The following is a 21,347-nucleotide window of genomic DNA, read 5'->3' as shown; positions in this document are numbered from 1 at the left end:
GTGCATATACTTTGTAAATAAGTAAATGTCCTTCCTTTTATCCAGCTACTTCAAGCATGATACAGGAACTTATTTTTCTTCACACTCTCCAAGAATGAGAGCTTTTAATGACTGCACAAAATGATATCATGACCTCGAGATGAACATCAGAACATGTAAAGAAAGCTTTATCTGAATTACAGAGAAACCATTCTGAATGGTCCTCTTCAGTACCGTCTAGCATCAATACATTGCTCACCATAATATAATACAATAGCTGGTGTTCACAGTCATGTGGTACACTTGGAAATAAGAACAAAGAAAATTTGGTTTATTTATTGTAACTCTAGTATCTTTTTTCCAAGTAAATACTTGAAGCAGAACCACAAATCGGTGTATTTGGTGGATCATTGGTTATTAAGTCTGGTTAGACAGTGAATGTGAAATGTTACTGTAGGACACATATGGGGAGTCCTTTGCATCCATGCCTTTTTTGAAAGAAAGTGCTAGCTTTATGATAAAATTACATTTCTTGGATGTAATAGTGGTGGCCATAAAAATCCCCCCAAAGCTCTATTATAACTTTTTTCTCAGATACTCTCAGTGAATTACTAAGTGAATGCAAATTCATAAGCTATATATACATCTTTTTAATGTCTTTGAAGAGTTCTTAAGTTTTGTTAGAAGCATAATCTTTTGAAAAGTCAGTTAATGTGCTGGTGGTGGGACTACTGAAGAGATGGCTCGGCAGTCGAGAGCACAGCACATGCCCAGCAATCATGATGATCAAAGTTAAGACCCCAGCATCCGTGTTCCTGAACTGCTAGTAACTCCAAATCTGAGAGTTTGATGCTCTTTCTGGCCCCTACTCATACACAGCTTATACCCTGTATATGTACAACATGTATGCATTCTCTCTCTCTCTTTCTCTGTCACTGTCTCTCTGTCTCTTCTTCACTCCCTCTTTCCACTGTCACCTCTCTCTCTCTCTCTCTCTCTCTCTCTCTCTCTCTCTCTCTCTCTCTCTCACACACACACACACACACACACACACACACACAAATAGATAAATAAATAATAAATACTTACCACCCACCTTTCTCTCCATCTCTCTCTCTCTTTCTCTCTCTTTCTCTCTCTCTCTCTCTCTCTCTCTCTCTCTCTCTCTCTCTCTCTGTCACACACACACACACACACAAAAATAATTAAATATTTTTAAAGATTGTGTTATATTATGTAATAGTACCCAAATTTTTAAATGAGTAACTATGATGGTCAGTCTCAGTTTTCGACTTGACAAGATGTAGAATCAACTAATCTATCTCTGGGTAATTCAGTGAGAAAATTTCTAAGAATGGTTAACTGAGAAGGCAAGAAATGTCCCTCTTCCGCCACAGCCCCCAGATAGTGTCCTGTTACTGGTAGAAAGAAGTCCAAGGAACGAGCAGTGTTACCTGTCCTCTTGCCCTCACTTATTAATGTTTCTATCCCCCTTCCTTTTCCTTTTCCTTTCCTCTTCCTCTCCGGCTGCCATTTTCAGCTGACAGAAGACTTCAATTTCTTTAGCCTTTCCACATGGATAAAGATTAGCAGCTTCTGTGGAATCTTCCAGACCTTCAGCACCAGATTGGAATCACTGAGGTGTCTGGCTTTGTGACTTGAGCAGCTAGAAACCTGTCAGCCTGTCTGGTATTAGACTACCTAATCCCCATCACAGAAGTCAAGAGAGTGAATCTACTTTTAAATGCACATACACTCAGGTCTATTCCTCCATAATCCCTGCCTAATGCCTCAAGTGCCATCTCACAAAAACAAGACCGCTCTGTGTGCTATTTGCTCTCCGAAGTCTATTGACTAAGCCTGAGGTCCCATACAACTCGAATCTCACCTGACACAAATGACCAAGCGGTCAAACTCCCTTGTGTCTTCAAAAAGGGCCCGCTTTTGCTTCCTGTGCTGAGGTAGGAGATTGTTTTAGGAGAGATGCCCAGAGGCTATCCTGAACCTAATGATCTAGAAAGTCCAGCAAAGACCCTCAGAAGGCATCCAAAAGGAAAAGGGCATGGAATAAGGAAAAAACAAACAAACAAACAAACAAAAACAAGCAAACAAACAAAAAACCAAAAAAAAAGTGTGAGGACTTTGCTTGTAGTAGCTACACAGACCAAAAGAAGAGTTGATGATGTACAATCAGCAAAATTGGCAGGAGCATTCTGGATTAGACATCTTCAATCAACACAGGACCATCCAACGAGATCCCTGGGGGAACAAGGTCACTAACATTCCTTCATGGAAGGAGGAACAGTATGGAAAAAGGATGGAGGCCTCACAGGGCTTTCCAAGGCTCAAGAGACTCAAGCCTTTAGAAGATTCCTACCAGGCATGTATGGGGTAACAATAGACAGGATTCATTCTTTGGTAGCTTAGTTGTCTGTAAATTACCATTTGGAGAGGTATGGTATCCTTTAAATCTCATGTCTTGTTAACCATAACAGTAAACTCACTGGTTCTTCCAGGAGGCATAGAATTTTTTCTTTGGTCTTTGGTGTCCTCTAAATCTGGGGGAAAAACATTTCTTCCTCCAGAGAAACAGCCTGTGACAAACGGGTGCAAGTTTTAAATGGGTATTAGTGCTGTGGTTTATTGACTTGTCATTTAGCTTTTTTACAATCTTTGTTTCTAATCATGTACACGCTGGGAGACAGAGTCTGTGCATCTGAGTGCAGTTGCAAGCAGAGGTGATGGATCCTCCAGAGCTGGAATTATAGGTAGATAGGAGATACCCAACTAGGATAATGGGAACAGAACTGAAGTCCTCTGCAAGAACAGTATCTGCTCTTAACTGCTAAGCCATCTCTTCAGTCTGAGCGTTTATATTCTTAAAGAATCCCGATACAACAGTAAAAAATGGATTCAGCCACGAAGTGTGTGTGTCTTATGCAAATGAAATATACAGGTTTAAAGATGAAATTTCACTATATATTATTAGATTATTCAATTATTATGTATTTTCATTACACACACATATATACATATATATATATATATATATATATATTCTGTATTTTGGAGCTGTCATCATAGACTGTGAAATTAAGCAACCCATTTTCTTTCATCCTTTAAAAGCTTTGAAATTGTGGCCTCTAAGTTCATCTCCCAGGTCCCTGGATGTGTGCTTCAATTTCTCAGCCGTCCCTTGGAGCAGTTACCCTGCCATAGTATAACAGCTCACCACTGTAGGCTCTGTGTTTGAGGGGAAGGATTTGATCTATGGCAACTGGGAAAAAATGATTTTCCATAATAAACAATGAACAAACCATGAATAAAAGATAGAATGAGTAAATTTTGCATTTGGGGATTAAGCAATCACACATCTAGAGGTAGTGAGAGAGGTAAGTTCAGAATCATTTCTAGGGTGCTGATCTTTTGTGACCACTGAAGGGTTCCCATATTTCTGTTCAATCTCTAGATTCCTGGGAGAGAATTGCAGCCTCTAATCTTTCCACCTCAGTACCCACTCAGCCACAGCCCAGCACAGGGCACGGCACAGGTTCAGTAGAATGGGTGTTATTGTTCTAAGCCAAGGTGCCTCCTAATTTTGTGTTTGTCACAGTTGTTTACTCTCCTCAGGACTGATGTTACCTTTTGCTTGCTGAAAAGCATTTTATTGTGCACATTAGAGTCAGTGAGATGGCTGCATAGGTAGAAAGCATTTTCTATACACACCTGAGGACCTGGGATCAATTCTCAGATTATATAGTGGAGAGAGAGAACTGATCCCTGAGAGTTGTCCTCTGAGTTCCACATGTATGGTGTGACAAACAGGCCTTCTCTCTCTCTCTCTCTCTCTCTCTCTCTCACACACACACACACACACACACACACATTTTTTATCGCCATCATCACTACAACCATTATAATGACCATCATCATCACACCAAGACCATCACTATCACCACCACCACCACCACCATCATCATTTAGTTACATACAAGTTTTATTTGGAAGTTTTGCCATACAATCTTGACATAATGCAAATTCTGATGACTCATTATTGACTCAGACTTAGAAAGAATGAGAGAGCAGGTTCCAGTCAACAATACCCTGTCTGTAAAACACCGGGTGATTTAAACCCAGCATTAATGAAATGTGAGGATAATTCCGAACACGAAGTAGAAATGCAGTGACTGGACTGCACAATGACAGGCTCGGGAAGACAGGAAGACATAATGAGATGAGAATTTACATGAACAGCGCAAGATAATTTACCTAGGGAAAATCATCAGCCGCCGAGTTTTGAAATGAAAACCTCTTTCTTCTTTTGGAAATAAATAATGCTTAAAAAGAGCCTGGTTATGGTGGATAATAACTCTATATACGCACGCTTGGTAATGCTGTTGTGGAACAGACAATTGCTTTCCCGGGAGGATGAGCATAAAGGATCATTTCAAGCAGACATAGATGCACAGAGGAGAGAATGTGTCTTTAGCAGCCGTAGGAATACCTGATTCTGCTAGCTGTAACCAGAGCTGTCTCTATACAGAAAGAACACCTTAAGGTTTAAAAAAAAAGAGGTAATAAATATCCTAAAATGAATCAAAGCCCATTTAATTTGGAAAACCTTGAAAGCATTCAGAAAGAAGGTCATCCTGCCTGCTCCAGCACCATCAGCCTCTGGCAACCAGACAGAAACAGGAAAGATTATTGCTGGCACAGACACTGGCTACTGCTTACTGTGGGATCTGGCTTACACGGATCCATCAGCCCCTAAATCCCACAGCCCATCACAGGCATCGCTATTTTAATTGTGCCTATTTTACAGATAAATACACTGAGGCTTAGAAAAACCGAGAAAAATACAGCATTAAAGCGTTGAAGTAGCTACACGCTTGGTGTCAGGACCAGGTCTGATGTTTCATTCTTCATTGTTTTTAGTATGCCATTCTGCTGGGGATACTGTAAGTCCATTTGTTTCTCCTTGACTTCGAGATCCTCTATTAACTAGGTAGGAGGTCATCTGTTTTCGCTTTCATCTGATAGCTTTCAGAAATCCATTCATTACTGTCCTTCGAATTCTGAACTTTATACATCATGTCTGAGGACCCTGACTTTGATGTAAGCTAACCTTGACATTTTTTTCTCTCTCAGTCAGCTATCCCAATCCTCTCTGCAGCTACTCATGATTCTCAGTGGACCTTAAATATTATATTTCTAGAATAATTTTCAATTGATTCAAATGCATATTTACATCGCCATCCTCCCTTCAATACAATACTCCTCTATCTTTCTCCAACCCCGAGTCCAGTATCCTTCTGAGCACTGTGCTTAAGTTCTATGTGGCAGGATGAAGACAGAGCAAGTTAGGAAGTTAGTGGAGATTTTAAGAGCCAAAGATTGACATTCAAAAAGAACGATGCTAATCATAGAAAAAAAGTTAAAGTTTCAGTTTAATGTTAGAACCCATAGAATAAAAATCAGAAGGAAAAAAATATGTCAGTGTGAAGAGTTTGATTCACTGAGATCAGCTCTAAGATGCATTGACATTTGATGATCTAAAATTACCTATGTAAGCCTCTGCCATAGGGTGAAGAGCTACTACTGCTCTGACAGAGGAACACCCTGTGGTATCGGGATTGTCCATCTGGAGCTGGTTCTAGGTGTAAATTTTATTATAACTTCCGCATAAGGGATACGAGATATGAGGTCACCAAGGTGCATAGAGATGGAATACACCAGAATCTAATGACCTCGGCTCTATAGGAATGGCTACCTAAAGGAAGCCTACCCCAGGGAACAATATGAAAGCTGGGCTAGCTGAATGTTCGTGTCTTTTTCCAAGGCAATCCCATAGAAAGAAAAGCAATGATGAAGCCATCAGCTATCCTATAGCACACATGTTCCAGTGCCATTGAAAAATGTCCCACATCTGTGTCTTAATGCTGGCATCTGCTTCAAATTATCCTCAGATGAGCTCTACGGCTCTTGCCTAATTGGACACTATCAAAATGGCATGGCTGTTATTGCCTAGCTTCAAGCTGCCCTTTGTACAGGAGCCCTTGCTTTGAATAACTCTTCATTTTTACCTAGAGTTAATCTTACTATTGTAAGAAATTCTGCAGGTAGCCTATTCTAGTCTCTTGCGCAAAATAGCTTTTCCATAAAATTATTAGTTCTCATCTAAATTCTCATTGCCTACTAACTGGGGGATTTTTAAACCCGCAACTCCAAAAGCAGTTGGAAACAGTGTAATCAAACCTCCATGCATTCAGATCAGGGAATTGGAAATTTTTACCTAGCAAAGACCATTGCTATATGGTAAAACTGAAGTTCAGTCAAGTAAAACTGTTTTTTAAGGTCAAAGGCTGAACCAAAAGCAGAATACAATAGGGACATTCCTTTTTCGAGCACGGCCCCTCCATCAGCTATGGTGACCATTGGTTAATACCATCCAGGATCAGTAGAGCTGTGTGAAAGTCAAGCTGAGAGCTGAGTCTGCACTCTCCCTGATCATTCTTCATGATGAAACCTGACACAATGTCAAGACACAAGACACCAATGAATAATGTGGCCACAGACCACAAGCCAATGGCCTTGAGAAAACTCTTAGAGAATTTAAAGTTGACAGCCCAAAACAAGGTCTGTTTGTGATTTAATATACAGACAGTTCAAGAGATAGTTGGCACGGCTGATTTTTTTTTTTTTTTTTTTTGTAAGACAGAGTTCATCAAGGCGATGAAGCAGACCAACCTTCAGGAGAGTGGTTCAATGTTAATGTGTCGTCATGGAGAGAAAGTCAAGACTGTGCAGCCCAAGTGCAATTAAATCAAATCACTTATATTATGAAAAGTACAAAAGTCTGAAGAATGGATGACACATCAGTTATGTTTCTAAATTTGAAAAAAAAAAAAGGAAAAGAATCAACTCTCTGCAGCTATTTCTTGAACCATGTAGCATAGAGGTGATAGGTGATAAGAATGCACTTCATGGTGAACTATCATGTGAAATAACTTTTGTATTGATGTCCATATTTTGGTGAGTGTGTTATCACTGGTCCTGAGCTGCAGGCAAGGTTCCACACTACTTCCAGACTTCCCCCTGCTGCGTTCCTAGGCTTTGCTTCGCTGACTCATTTTGAGTCTCACTTGTCTGTCCCCTAACCCTTTTCTAATTCAATCTCACTTCATCGAGTGATTAAACAATTAATCATAACTGCCCTAATTGGTTTGCCAGCCTCCAATTTACTCTCGAAACTCTCAGCTCACACTCTGCCTGGCGTCTCCGATATACTTTCGAAGTAAAACTCTCTCACACCATAATGTTGGGGGCGACCTTCAATTACCTTAATGCAAAACAAGCAAATGAAAAATTGCATCAAAGCGGTTTTTTTTTAATGTCTTAATCTTATTTATGTGACTCTGTGTGTACCACGCATGTGCAGGTATTCAGAGAGACCAGAAGAGGGCCGCTAATCCTCAAGGGCTGGAGTTAGCAGCAATTATGAAGTTAATATGGATGATGGGAACTGAGCTTGCGTCCTGGGGAGCAGCAGCGGCAGGTACTGCTGACTGCTAAGCCATCTCTCTAGCCGGAACCTGACAACTGTTGTAAGACTTCGTACCCTGGGCAAGCCAGACCCTGATGAAGCCACACTCCCAGCCTCATATCCAGGTTCTGCCTCGCGCACAATCCTTTATGCCATCCTGAGCTGCGTGCTGAGCAAACTAATCTCTCCTAATTATTTTTCTGCTAATTAAATTTACTAACTCATCCACCTGATGAACTTTACTCGTCCTTAATGAGCCAGCTTAAATATCAGCCCTTCTGAGCCACATTCTCTGACTCTCCAAGGCCCCATAATGCACTAGGAATTTTCCCACCCTTTTTACCTGCTGTGACTGCTCTTGCGATCAGTGTATCGCCACTCTCATTTGTTGAGCAAGTTCCTAGGAAGTAGAACCTAGACCTACTTGTCTTTTACCCCTGTGCCTTATTAAGTTATTCAATCCCAATGCTAATTTAATAATGAATTTAGCGGGTCAATATTTTATGCCCTTTCCAATAATCTCAGTGATTGAAAGAATTGTTAACAAATATCAGGATTTTTTTTTTTTTTGCTGTTGTTTTTTGGAGTTTGGTTATGATGATTCTCTGGTGAGTTCCTCACAGAAATAACAAAGAAAAAATGAAAATTTCAGAATAAAATCATAGTCACATTGCACTCAAAAATGACCACTAATACCATCACTTAAAAAAAAACTGCCAGAAACAGAAGATAAACCATGGCAGGTTTTGATTGATATATTGACATATTGATGTAGTCATGTATTCCAGTACCGATATATTGATATGTTGATATATTGATATATCTGAAAATTAGCAAAGCATGGCTTCGAATATGAGTAGTTAATCATATATCTATTGAATCTTACAGATGCCAACGAGAAAATGACCCTGTGAAAAATTTGCTGGGGTTGTCTTCATTTTACAGACAGAATTGAGACACAAAGAAATTAGGACATTAGGCAAATCCACAGTGGATCAGCTGCAAGCACACATGAACGCAACAGCCTCACCTCTTAATACCTTGAGGGTCTGTCTGCTGTAAGAGGAAAGTCTCCTCTACTCTGTAAGTCCCACCAGGCAAGAGGAAGATGTTGTTTGGGGGGGGGGAGAACCCATTTAGTAAAACTTGTCCAAGACAAGTTAAGGTATTTTTCTTCTTTCAGTAAAGTTTATTCCTATTGGAGATGAGAAAAAGGATGGAGAAGTTCTAGAATAAAAATCTATAAAATAAAACTTTACTTTCAATCAAGATATTACTTAATATAAAATCGCCCAATTGTAACTTTAAATCATGCTACTGTAATCCTGTACATAAAACTCCATTCTCACTCCTCAGGCATCAAGGCTCCTGGGTCAGATGTGGAGAAGGGTAGAGAGGAAACCCAGATTAGGAAAGCACAGAATAATTGATAGTGTGCCTGGCTCCACATCCTGAGGTCAAGAACTGGGCTGTGCCTGCCTGCCACAGCCTCTGCCTTCTAATGCAGAGGTATAGCCTAGATTGAAGGGTGAGAAATGTTTTCTTTGAGCTTGCCTACAGAGTCTGAGTGTGGGTGAAGACGGATGGCCCTTGGATCCTCACTTTGTAAGAGAAGTGTCCAAACAATGTGTAAGGCTTCATCAGGGCATAACATGCAGTTGCTCTCTCAAAACCACTTCACCATATGTGAAGGCACACTGGGGGTTGTTTTATGAATCTGATAATTGGCCATGTTAACCCTTTGGGTGATGGGATGTAACCCTCTCACTTGCTAGGTAAGTTCTCTGACACAGAAACCCCCATTTCCTCACTTATTTTGTTTATGAGATTTCTGAATACAAATTTGGGATGGAAATGAAAGAAAGTCTGAGCATTTACATTTTCTCCTAGTTACCAGAAGCAGGGCACTAAAGGGAGACAGTGAAAAATCTTGTTAAAAACTCTCCCTGCTTGCCCAAAGCGTTTGTTCCTCTCACTTTTCCATTTTAAGGCTGTATGGCATTAGCACCCACAGTTTCTTGAGTTATGAGATGTGCATGAGCCTAAGCTCTCTTGCTATGAGAATCTTGTGCATCAGGAGTAGCTTGTAGCATAGTAAAATGCATAGGGCATCAAATAAATGCATTTGGGATTAACACAGACTCTGTAGAAAGTGTAAGTTAATGCCTCTGCTTCAAGTAGCTTCATGGAAGACTGAAGTTATAAATCACAGAACACATGAGACAGAGCATGTCTTTCTTATTTGTAAAGCCTCGAGACATCACCTCAATATTTATGAGCTCAAGATCAGTAGATATTGCAATCTTCCACTCTTTTTCCCTGCAGAGTAATTGCTGGCACAAATCGCTACTACAAAGCGAATGTAATTATACTTTAATTTTTCTACTGTATGTATGTATGTATGCCTATTTAAAAAATAATAACAAACTAACCACATATTCTACTTTTAGCAATAGGACAAAATTTATTCTCTGCAAAATAGTAAAGAAGTAAAGTATCATATAGATAGATTTATTAACAGGACCTATATTCTTCCATTTGTGCACATCTAATTATTATTAAGCCTCATGAGGCTGCCGAACAATTTTGCAAGGAGAATAATTTTGATATTTTCTTTCTTCACATTTATTACTATATATAAGTCAAAGTGGCCATATTAATAACTGTGCTCCAATAAGGTTATGATTAAGTATTTTAAATGTATATGTTATTAAGGAAAATTACTTTCTCTGATGGTATTTCTAGGTGACCTCATAATACTATAGTCTACATTATTACTCAGAATGGAGACTAGTTAAATTAACCACTGTAATTTTTAACATTGGAATTTGTGGATCATTTATCATAAGGATAAATGTGGATCATGATTGAGTGGATCCTTGTAAAATATATATTTAAGTGAGTTCCCAATGCAATTGGTAATGGTCAAACTAGCAGTTTTTTGACCCCCCTCAGTTTAGTGTATAATGATGTTTCTTTTTTATGGAATTATTCACCAAAACATTCTCGGCTATTTTATAGAAGTTATCATATTCCAGGATCATTCACATGGATTCAGCAATAATTAGTTTCCTTGGGAGGAAAGTCTGATTGATTCACATCCAAGATGACTCTCAGATGCAATTTTTGTTGTATTTTAGGGTATTTGGGATAGTCTGGCAGCAACCTTATAAGATAGATAGTGGGAACAGGCTGGCAGTATGAACCAGGCAAAATAAGCAGTTAGATGACCCTCTGCCTACCTCACTAGGGGGATCTCCATCTGGAGACCATCCTCAGAGTGCATATATGTCTTGTTGATTTTTCTTCCTGTATACAAGGAGGTGGTTTTGTTATGGTAAATTCACACCAAAGACGGAAAAACTACGCCTGTGCTATAGCATCATTGTCTCCCAAAACGTCTCTGGACCAGAGTGAATGAGACTGTAGTGTTAACCCTATGAGATGCTCAGTATGTCATATGTCTATTCTTAATTCCATAGCTACATCTGTCCCTTGCAATATACTACAAAGATTGTGGCCACTTCTTACTCATTAGAGTTGGGATGGAGAAGGTAGGAAGAACATAACATACCTACTTAATATGTCATCTCTTGCTCCAAACATCGTCCTCCAGGCCCCTCAATGTTCTTCCTGTGGTGGAATTTTGGGCATCTAAAATCTCCCTGTCCCTCACACCATCACTGACTCTCAACCTCACTTACACAACTCTCTAATCATTGTGAGTCGCATTGTAAATGCTTCACTCTATCCCTCTGGCCTCTTTCTCTCCTTACTCTGTCTGTCCTACCCTAGGACTCTAAGGAATTCTCTGTCCTGTATCCCTCAAATATCAGTCTCCCTGTAGTATCAACCTTGAGAATATGCAGTTTGAAATATCTCTCTTAAAAATGTGGTTAACATTTCAATCGCCTGGCAGATTTCATAAATCAAAGATTGGTAGCCACAGAACATGGTTTTATCTTGGGGAGCAAAGCATAATCAAATAGCGCTTTATATTTTTAATGAAAACATATCATTCTGGGTGAGGTAACTCAGTCCCAAATGGATATGCATGATATGTGCTCACTAATAAGTGGATATTAGCCAACAAAAGGTACAGAATACCTAGGACACCATCCACAGAACTCAAGAGGGTTAACAATCTAAAGGGCCCAAGTGAGGATGTCTCAATCCCACTTGCGTGGGAGAAAAAAGTAATCACCGGGGGTGGGGGTAATCTGGGTAGGAGAGGGGTCAGGGATGGGAAAGGGGAACATGATTAGGTATTAGTGGGGGAAACAGGAGGGAAGCCCTGAGGCCCACAGAAAGAATGGAAAGAGGTAACCTTGGGAAATAGGAGGTGGGGGGAACCCTCCAAAATGTAGTAGAGGCCTGGGATGTGAGAGACTCTCAGGACTCAGAGGAAGGGGCCTCAGATGAAATGCCCAACAGTGGGGAGAGGGAACTTGTAGAGCTCACCTCCAGTAGAAATATAGGGCATTAAATGGAGAAATGGGGTTGCCATCTCATAAGCAAAAACTCTGACACATAATTGTTCCTGTCTAAAAGAACTGCAGGGATGAAAGTAGAGAAGAGAGTAAGGGGAAAGGTGTTCCAGTTACCAGACCAACTTGTGATCTAGTTCAAAAGGAAACTGCAAGACCTGACACTATTACTGATGCTATGGTGTGCTTACAAACAGGAGCCTAGAATGGCTTCCCTCTGAGAGGCCCAACAAGCAGATGAAGTCAGATGCAGATATTTACACGCAACCAATGGACAGAAGCTGGGGAACCCTGTGGTTGAACTAGGGAAAGGCTGGAAGAAGCTGAAGAGGAGGTCAACCCCATAGGAAGACCAGCAGTCTGAACGAACCTGGACCTAGAGATCTCTCAGACACTGAGCCACCAACCAGGCAGCATGCACTAGCTGATTCAAGGTCCCTGACACATATACAGCAGAGGCTGCCTGGTCTGGCTTCAGTGAGAGAAGAGGCACCTAACCCTGGAGAAACTTGAAGGCCCGGGGAGTGGGGAGGTCTGGTTGGATGGGTAGGGCTGTGGGAGGTATCCCCTTGGAGACAGGGGAGGGAGGAAAATGGGATGAGGAACTGTCGGAGGGTAGACTGGATGGGAATAATGACTGGGCTGTAAAAAAAAAGATGAACAAAAATTTTTTTTGTATTTTATTAATCTTTTATTTGTGTAGTTCACAGACATTAAAAAAAACTTGATTTAATGTTTATTCTTTCATTAACTTCCTTTTAGATCAGACCATTCTGGTTTTTTGAATGTATACACACTTCTTGTATTGATTGTTATTATTTTTTTTTATTAACTTGAGTATTTCTTATATACATTTCGAATGTTATTCCCTTTCCCGGTTTCCGGGCAAACATCCCCCACCCTCCTCCCCTTCCTTATGGGTGTTCCCCTCCCAACCCTCTCCCCATTGCCGCCCTCCCCCCATAGACTAGTTCACTGGGGGTTCAGTCTTAGCAGGACCCAGGGCTTCCCCTTCCACTGGTGCTCTTACTAGGATATTCATTGCTACCTATGGGGTCAGAGTCCAGGGTCAGTCCATGTATAGTCTTTAGGTAGTGGCTTAGTCCCTGGAAGCTCTGGTTGCTTGGCATTGTTGTACTTTTGGGGTCTCGAGCCCCTTCCAGCTCTTCCAGTTCTTTCTCTGATTCCTTCAACAGGGGACCTATTCTCAGTTCAGTGGTTTGCTGCTGGCATTCGCCTCTGTATTTGCTGTATTCTGGCTGTGTCTCTCAGGAGCGATCTACATCCGGCTCCTGTCGGTCTGCACTTCTTTGCTTCATCCATCTTGTCTAATTGGGTGGCTGTATATGTATGGGCCACATGTGGGGCAGGCTCTGAATGGGTGTTCCTTCAGTCTCTGTTTTAATCTTTGCCTCTCCCTTCCCTGCCAAGGGTATTCTTTTTCCTCATTTAAAGAAGGAGTGAAGCATTCACATTTTGATCATCCGTCTTGAGTTTCCTTTGTTCTAGGGATCTAGGGTAATTCAAGCATTTGGGCTAATAGCCACTTATCAATGAGTGCATACCATGTATGTCTTTCTGTGATTGGGTTAGCTCACTCAGGATGATATTTTCCAGTTCCAACCATTTGCCTACGAATTTCATAAACTCGTTGTTTTTGATAGCTGAGTAATATTCCATTGTGTAGATGTACCACATTTTCTGTATCCATTCCTCTGTTGAAGGGCATCTGGGTTCTTTCCAGCTTCTGGCTATTATAAATAAGGCTGCGATGAACATAGTGGAGCACGTGTCTCTTTTATATGTTGAGGCATCTTTTGGGTATATGCCCAAGAGAGGTATAGCTGGGTCCTCAGGCAGTTCAATGTCTAATTTTCTGAGGAACCTCCAGACTGATTTCCAGAATGGTTTTACCAGTCTGCAATCCCACCAACAATGGAGGAGTGTTCCTCTTTCTCCACATCCTCGCCAGCATCTGCTGTCACCTGAGTTTTTGATCTTAGCCATTCTCACTGGTGTGAGGTGAAATCTCAGGGTTGTTTTGATTTGCATTTCCCTTATGACTAAAGATGTTGAACATTTCTTTAGGTGTTTCTCAGCCATTCGGCATTCCTCAGCTGTGAATTCTTTGTTTAGCTCTGAACCCCATTTTTTAATAGGGTTATTTGTTTCCCTGCGGTCTAACTTCTTGAGTTCTTTGTATATTTTGGATATAAGGCCTCTATCTGTTGTAGGATTGGTAAAGATCTTTTCCCAATCTGTTGGTTGCCGTTTTGTCCTAACCACAGTGTCCTTTGCCTTACAGAAGCTTTGCAGTTTTATGAGATCCCATTTGTCGATTCTTGATCTTAGAGCATAAGCCATTGGTGTTTTGTTCAGGAAATTTTTTCCAGTGCCTATGTGTTCCAGATGCTTCCCTAGTTTTTCTTCTATTAGTTTGAGTGTGTCCGGTTTGATGTGGAGGTCCTTGATCCACTTGGACTTAAGCTTTGTACAGGGTGATAAGCATGGGTCGATCTGCATTCTTCTACATGTTGACCTCCAGTTGAACCAGCACCATTTGCTGTAAATGCTATCTTTTTCCCATTGGATGGTTTTGGCTCCTTTGTCAAAAATCAAGTGACCATAGGCGTGTGGGTTCATTTCTGGGTCTTCAATTCTATTCCATTGGTCTATCTGTCTGTCTCTGTACCAATACCATGCAGTTTTTATCACTATTGCTCTGTAATACTGCTTGAGTTCAGGGATAGTGATTCCCCCTGAAGTCCTTTTATTGTTGAGGATAGCTTTAGCTATCCTGGGTTTTTTGTTATTCCAGATGAATTTGCAAATTGTTCTGTCTAACTCTTTGAAGAATTGGATTGGTATTTTGATGGGGATTGCATTGAATCTGTAGATTGCTTTTGGTAAAATGGCCATTTTTACTATATTAATCCTGCCAATCCATGAGCATGGGAGATCTTTCCATCTTCTGAGGTCTTCTTCAATTTCTTTCCTCAGTGTCTTGAAGTTCTTATTGTACAGATCTTTTACTTGCTTGGTTAAAGTCACACCGAGGTACTTTATATTATTTGGGTCTATTATGAAGGGTGTCGTTTCCCTAATTTCTTTCTCGGCTTGTTTCTCTTTTGTATAGAGGAAGGCAACTGATTTATTTGAGTTAATTTTATACCCAGCCACTTTGCTGAAGTTGTTTATCAGCTTTAGTAGTTCTCTGGTGGAACTTTTGGGATCACTTAAATATACTATCATGTCATCTGCAAATAGTGATATTTTGACCTCTTCTTTTCCAATCTGTATCCCCTTGATCTCCTTTTGTTGTCTGATTGCTCTGGCTAGAACTTCAAGAACTATATTGAATAAGTAGGGAGAGAGTGGGCAGCCTTGTCTAGTCCCTGATTTTAGTGGGATTGCTTCAAGTTTCTCTCCATTTAGTTTAATGTTAGCAACTGGTTTGCTGTATATGGCTTTTACTATGTTTAGGTATGGGCCTTGAATTCCTATTCTTTCCAGGACTTTTATCATGAAGGGGTGTTGAATTTTGTCAAATGATTTCTCAGCATCTAATGAAATGATCATGTGGTTCTGTTCTTTCAGTTTGTTTATATAATGGATCACGTTGATGGTTTTCCGTATATTAAACCATCCCTGCATGCCTGGGATGAAGCCTACTTGATCATGGTGGATGATTGTTTTGATGTGCTCTTGAATTCGGTTTGCCAGAATTTTATTGAGTATTTTTGCGTCGATATTCATAAGGGAAATTGGTCTGAAGTTCTCTTTCTTTGTTGTGTCTTTGTGTGGTTTAGGTATAAGAGTAATTGTGGCTTCGTAGAAGGAATTCGGTAGGGCTCCATCTGTTTCAATTTTGTGGAATAGTTTGGATAATATTGGTATGAGGTCTTCTATGAAGGTTTGATAGAATTCTGCACTAAACCCGTCTGGACCTGGGCTCTTTTTGGTTGGGAGCCCTTTAATGACTGCTTCTATTTCCTTAGGAGTTATGGGGTTGTTTAACTGGTTTATCTGTTCCTGATTTAAATTCGATACCTGGTATCTGTCTAGGAAATTGTCCATTTCCTTCAGATTTTCAAATTTTGTTGAATATAGATTTTTATAGTAAGATCTGATGATTTTTTGAATTTCCTCTGAATCTGTAGTTATGTCTCCCTTTTCATTTCTGATATTGTTAATTTGGACACACTCTCTGTGTCCTCTCGTTAGTCTGGCTAAGGGTTTATCTATCTTGTTGATTTTCTCAAAGAACCAACTTTTGGTTCTGTTGATTCTTTCTATGGTCCTTTTTGTTTCTACTTGGTTGATTTCAGCTCTGAGTTTGATTATTTCCTGCCTTCTACTCCTCCTGGGTGTATTTGCTTCTTTTTGTTCTAGAGCTTTTAGGTGTGCTGTCAAGCTGCTGACATATGCTCTTTCCTGTTCCTTTCTGCAGGCACTCAGCGCTATGAGTTTTCCTCTTAGCACAGCTTTCATTGTGTCCCATAAGTTTGGGTATGTTGTACCTTCATTTTCATTAAAATATAAAAAGTTTTTAATTTCTTTCTTTATTTCTTCCTTGACCAGGTTATCATTGAGTAGAGCATTGTTCAATTTCCACGTATATGTGGGCATTCTTCCCTTACTGTTATTAAAGACCAGTTTTAGGCCGTGGTGGTCCGATAGCACGCATGGGATTATTTCTATCTTTCTGTACCTGTTGAGGCCCGTTTTTTGACCAATTATATGGTCAATTTTGGAGAAAGTACCATGAGGAGCTGAGAAGAAGGTATATCCTTTTGCTTTAGGATAGAATGTTCTATAAATATCCGTTAAGTCCATTTGGCTCATGACTTCTCTTAGTCTGTCGACATCACTGTTTAGTTTCTGTTTCCATGATCTGTCCATTGATGAGAGTGGGGTGTTGAAATCTCCCACTATTATTGTGTGAGGTGCAATGTGTGTTTTGAGCTTCAGTAAGGTTTCTTTTACGTATGTAGGTGCCCTTGTATTTGGGGCATAGATATTTAGGATTGAGAGTTCATCTTGGTAGATTTTTCCTTTGATGAATATGAAGTGTCCTTCCTTATCTTTTTTGATGACTTTTAGTTGGAAATTAATTTTATTTGATATTAGAATGGCTACTCCAGCTTGCTTCTTCTGACCATTTGCTTAAAAGTAGTTCATAGCCCCAGCTCCGAAAAAAAGAAAAAAAAGTAGTTCATAGAAACATATACATGTACTTCAAAATTTGAGTATTTTTGTTTCATTTCACTTTACCTTGCCTCAAAATTAATTCTATTATTTAATTACGTGTTAAAGGAGCATATCAACTTTTATTCATCAATTTTCCATATTGGTCAATTCAAGCTACTACTCAAATACAGAGTAATAACTGAATATGTTATTTAAAGTCCTCTAGAATGAATCTGATAGAATGAATATGTACTGAAGTTGGTTTGGTTTTGTTTTTTGTTTTTGTTTTTTTTTTTTTTAGATTAGCTTAAAGAGGCGGTTGGAATAGTCTAACAATGTCACACATAACAGGAAAGAATTTGTGGCACATACACCAACTAGATGAATCAATTTGAATAAATATTTATTTTAAAAAAGAAAACATAGACGGTAAAGTTTTGCGTGTGTGTATGCAACTGTGTGTGTGTCTATGTGGGTATCTGTGTATATGAGAACATGTGTGTGTGTGTTTGCATGTGTCAGTTTGTGCATGTGTTAAAAAACACACTTAAAGTTTGCTGATAATGTTTGACTTTTAGTGAGAGGGCACCCCTGAGCTTTCGCTTTCCATTCGTTGTACACGGCTGTGTCTCACTAGCCAGCTTCATGTTAATGTACTGAAATGTCTGAGGAAAGTTCCTGAGTTTTGCCTCATGGTTGAAGAAACAAAGGCTTGGCATCTGCATCAGTTCAGTTCTGAGGAGGGCAAAAGATGGTGGTAGTAGGAAATACATGTCCAAGAGAGTTACTTACTTTCCAAACCAGACCAGAAAGAGAGGAAGGGACTAGGAGCCCACAGTCTCTGTGGAGATCTTGTCTCCACTGGGCAGACTTCCTACTCATCTCTTAAAGGGCTACAGGATCCCTCACTGCCATCACTGTGGGAGCCAAAGTGTTACACAAGGAACTTACTGTGGGGCTTTATCCATAGCGTAGCACTTATATTTCCATGTGCTATATTTTGCTTCAATTATATAAAATATTAATTGTATATTGAAGTTTCAATATAAACTTATATTGAAGTTTTAGAAATTTAAAATCTATAATGTGTAATCAAAAACTGCTACAATATAATATTTAGAAAATAAATGGACTGCATTACTAGCTGAGAGAAAATCTGGAAACAAACAATACTCAGAAAAAAGTTTATATATCTATTTAAAAACATTTTTATTTTTTAAAGATTTACTTATTTTATTTTGTATATGGCTATTTTGCATATATGCATATGCATATCTCCTGGAGCTAGAGTTACAGACAGTTTAAAAGATGCTGGGTGCTGGGATCTGAACCCAGGTCCTTTGGGGGAGCAGCTAGTGCTTCCAGACAGAGTCATCTCTCCAGCCCCTTTAAATTAATATCACTCCAAAGACAGACCAGTTCTGGACAACTGGCATGAAGATGACCTTTGCAGTAGATGACTAGGATGCCATAGAACAATGAACAGAAGGAAGAAATGGTGGTACTGACTCAGGACCAACAAGCCTTTGGGGAAGAAGAGCCAAGATCCGTGAAGGAAGTGCTGACTGATGTCAGTGTTGTGTGGTCCACAGTCATGGTTTGGAAGCTCTACAATGAGACTGGGTCTACAGCCAGTGTCTTGGCACCCCTTTGGTCTTTGGCACAAGGGTCATACAGTTCTGGGTCATCAAAAAAAACCAAATAAACAACAACAAAATAACTCAAGAAAAAGAAAGAAAGAGAGAGAGGAGAGGGAGGGAGGGAGAGAGAGGGAGGGAGGGAGAGAGAGAGAGAGAGAGAAGGAAAGAAGGAAGGAAGGAAGGAAGGAAGGAAGGAAGGAAGGAAGGAAGGAAGGAAAGAAGAGAAGTGAGATATACAAGTTGGAAAGATATCGGACAGGGTATTCGGGTTAGAAAATTAGTATTACAGAGGAGCCCTGCTCTGCAAAGAAAAAGCAAAGTGAATACTACCAGTGTTTCTTGAGATTGGAGATAAAGGAGACTTGGTGAGGAAGGTGTGATGGGCAAGAGGGATATCTGTGCAACTCCAAATGAAAGTTTCAAGTGCAAAATACCATCTGTGTGTCTAGGAAAGAGATGGAATACCAGAAATGTCTGGAACATCGTATTAAGATGGTATTTAAAATTGGGGTGGGGTGGGGTGGAGGGAGGGGTTCATATTAAGATCTGGTAGAGAAGACAGGCAGAAAGGAAAATCTAGTAAATGGGAAGAAATTAGTATATCTCAGAAATAAAGACAGTAGGTGACTTTGATATTGCCATTCTTTAAGTAGGACATCAAGAGTTTCCATCATTGGTAAGCAGGGGATAAACTAACAGTGATAAAGTTTTGACGGAGAGTCCCATCCCTCACAGCATGAGGGATGACCCAGAGAATCCTTCCCCAGTAACCTGGACGTTTGAGGTGCCAGGGGAGGCTTGGGAGTTGAGATGAAAAACCTGGAAGGGTGTGAGCTCTGCTGATTTACACTTAAACTATGCCTGAAGACATAGGGGAAAGGGAGGTTTCATGGAAGGCTGTCTCTGCTAGGCTGCAGGGAAAGAAAGGTGCGGTCCTCTGATCAGAGGTGGACTGCCCAAAGAACGGGACTCATTTTATGTTGACTCGCATTCAGAATGCTCTCTCAAAGTTTCAAGCCAAATTATTAACTTTAACAGTTGACTTGCCACCCGTAGAAAGTTACTGGTTCCCTGGGTTTTTTTTCTCAATTGTTTTATATTTTATCAGAAACTAAATGGCACTCTTTAGAAATCACTCAACCCCAAATGAGAACTTTCCCTCTTCTCCTGTTACCATCGTGCCCACTCAACTTCTGTTCCTACATACAGTTTTGTCTCCCGTGAGACCAGAATGTACCCCAAACTATTTCATCCTTCCTTTTTAAATAGTAAACAAACCCATCTCCAATGTCAATGATAACAATTATTTTATTATTATTACTAGCATATTATTATTATCATTATTATTATTATTATTATTAGCAGCAGCAACACTAGCAGTAGTAGCTGTAGTAGTAATAGGATAATTTCTTAATTCATTACGTACACTGTAGTATCTACTGAGTTATACCTGCTCAAAATGTGAAATGAATGGATCTTACATTTTTTGAGGTTAGGATGAAATGAACGTGAGAAATGCATGAGGAAAAAGAAATACACGAAATAATTAAAACAGAGACACAACTGTGTTAAACATACAGAGACACCAGTATAAAAGAGATCTGACTCCATGTAGCAGAAGTTAGGGAACAGACATTAAACTGAAGTCCATGCGACAGTACGTAGCTTATTCTTCATCCTTTTCTACTTCCCAGGTACCAGGGAGCTGTGCTGCATACTGCTTCTTTGTTGGCAAACTCCGCTGAAACAGATATACAAAAAGAAGTGATTTCATGCGTGCATAAAATACAGAGGACACACTAACCACCTGGAAAGACTCATCTGGAATGCGGCTGATGTGCAATTCGAGACCCAAGTTTACCTTTGGTGATAATAGAGAGACCCAATGGAAGAACATGATCTCATCTACTAGGCATTGACATTTATCGGAATGCACAGATCCATAGGTCACTTGGTACAATCCAATTCTCTCCCAATTTTTATAAGAAAAGCAGACACTTTGGTTAAAGACGGCAAAGGCCCTATTTTGCGTTTACTCTCATATCGATGGCTTTGGTGATGCGTTTCAGTTGTTCCTTTAAACACACCAAGCATTATTCCTGCGCTTAGTTATGCGAAGCTACAAAGGTAAGTAGATGTCAGCACTACTTCGACTCAATAGTTAATTTGATAGGGAAGAACAAGAGAAGCTAAATCAATTTAATGGCAGCTAATAGGATCAGGCACCTACTGAGAACCTTATGGCCCAAGGATCTTTTAAAACATATGCAGGCAAGGAACTTCACAGTTAGATAAAATGTCAAAGTAATAAAGTTAAAAGAAAAAAAAAGGAAACACTCCAAAACTCATATACAGGCTGGCGAGATGACTGAGTTGGAAATAAAGGTTGCCGCCAAGTCAGATGACCTGAGGCCAATCTGCAGGACCCACGTGGCAAATAGAGAGACCTGAATCCTGAAAGCTGTCCTCTAACTTCCATTCATGCAAGGGGCCACATGCACATGATGA

The 21,347-nt window shown here is 39.9% G+C and overlaps 1 long non-coding RNA gene across 1 annotated transcript in view; it reads left to right on the top strand.

The window, feature by feature from the left end:
• The window catches only part of LOC102552513 (uncharacterized), a 36,139-nt gene extending 15,279 nt beyond the window's left edge, over window positions 1-20,860 (top strand). The window contains exon 4 of the long non-coding RNA XR_597398.4: window positions 20,534-20,860. This is a non-coding gene — a long non-coding RNA (uncharacterized LOC102552513). The remainder of the gene's footprint in view (window positions 1-20,533) is intronic.
• Window positions 20,861-21,347: the final 487 nt, after the last annotated feature.

Source organism: Rattus norvegicus, chromosome 20 (genome assembly GCF_036323735.1).
Source record: "Rattus norvegicus strain BN/NHsdMcwi chromosome 20, GRCr8, whole genome shotgun sequence".
Taxonomy (NCBI): domain Eukaryota; kingdom Metazoa; phylum Chordata; class Mammalia; order Rodentia; family Muridae; genus Rattus; species Rattus norvegicus.
This window is presented reverse-complemented; position numbering and strand designations above follow the sequence as displayed.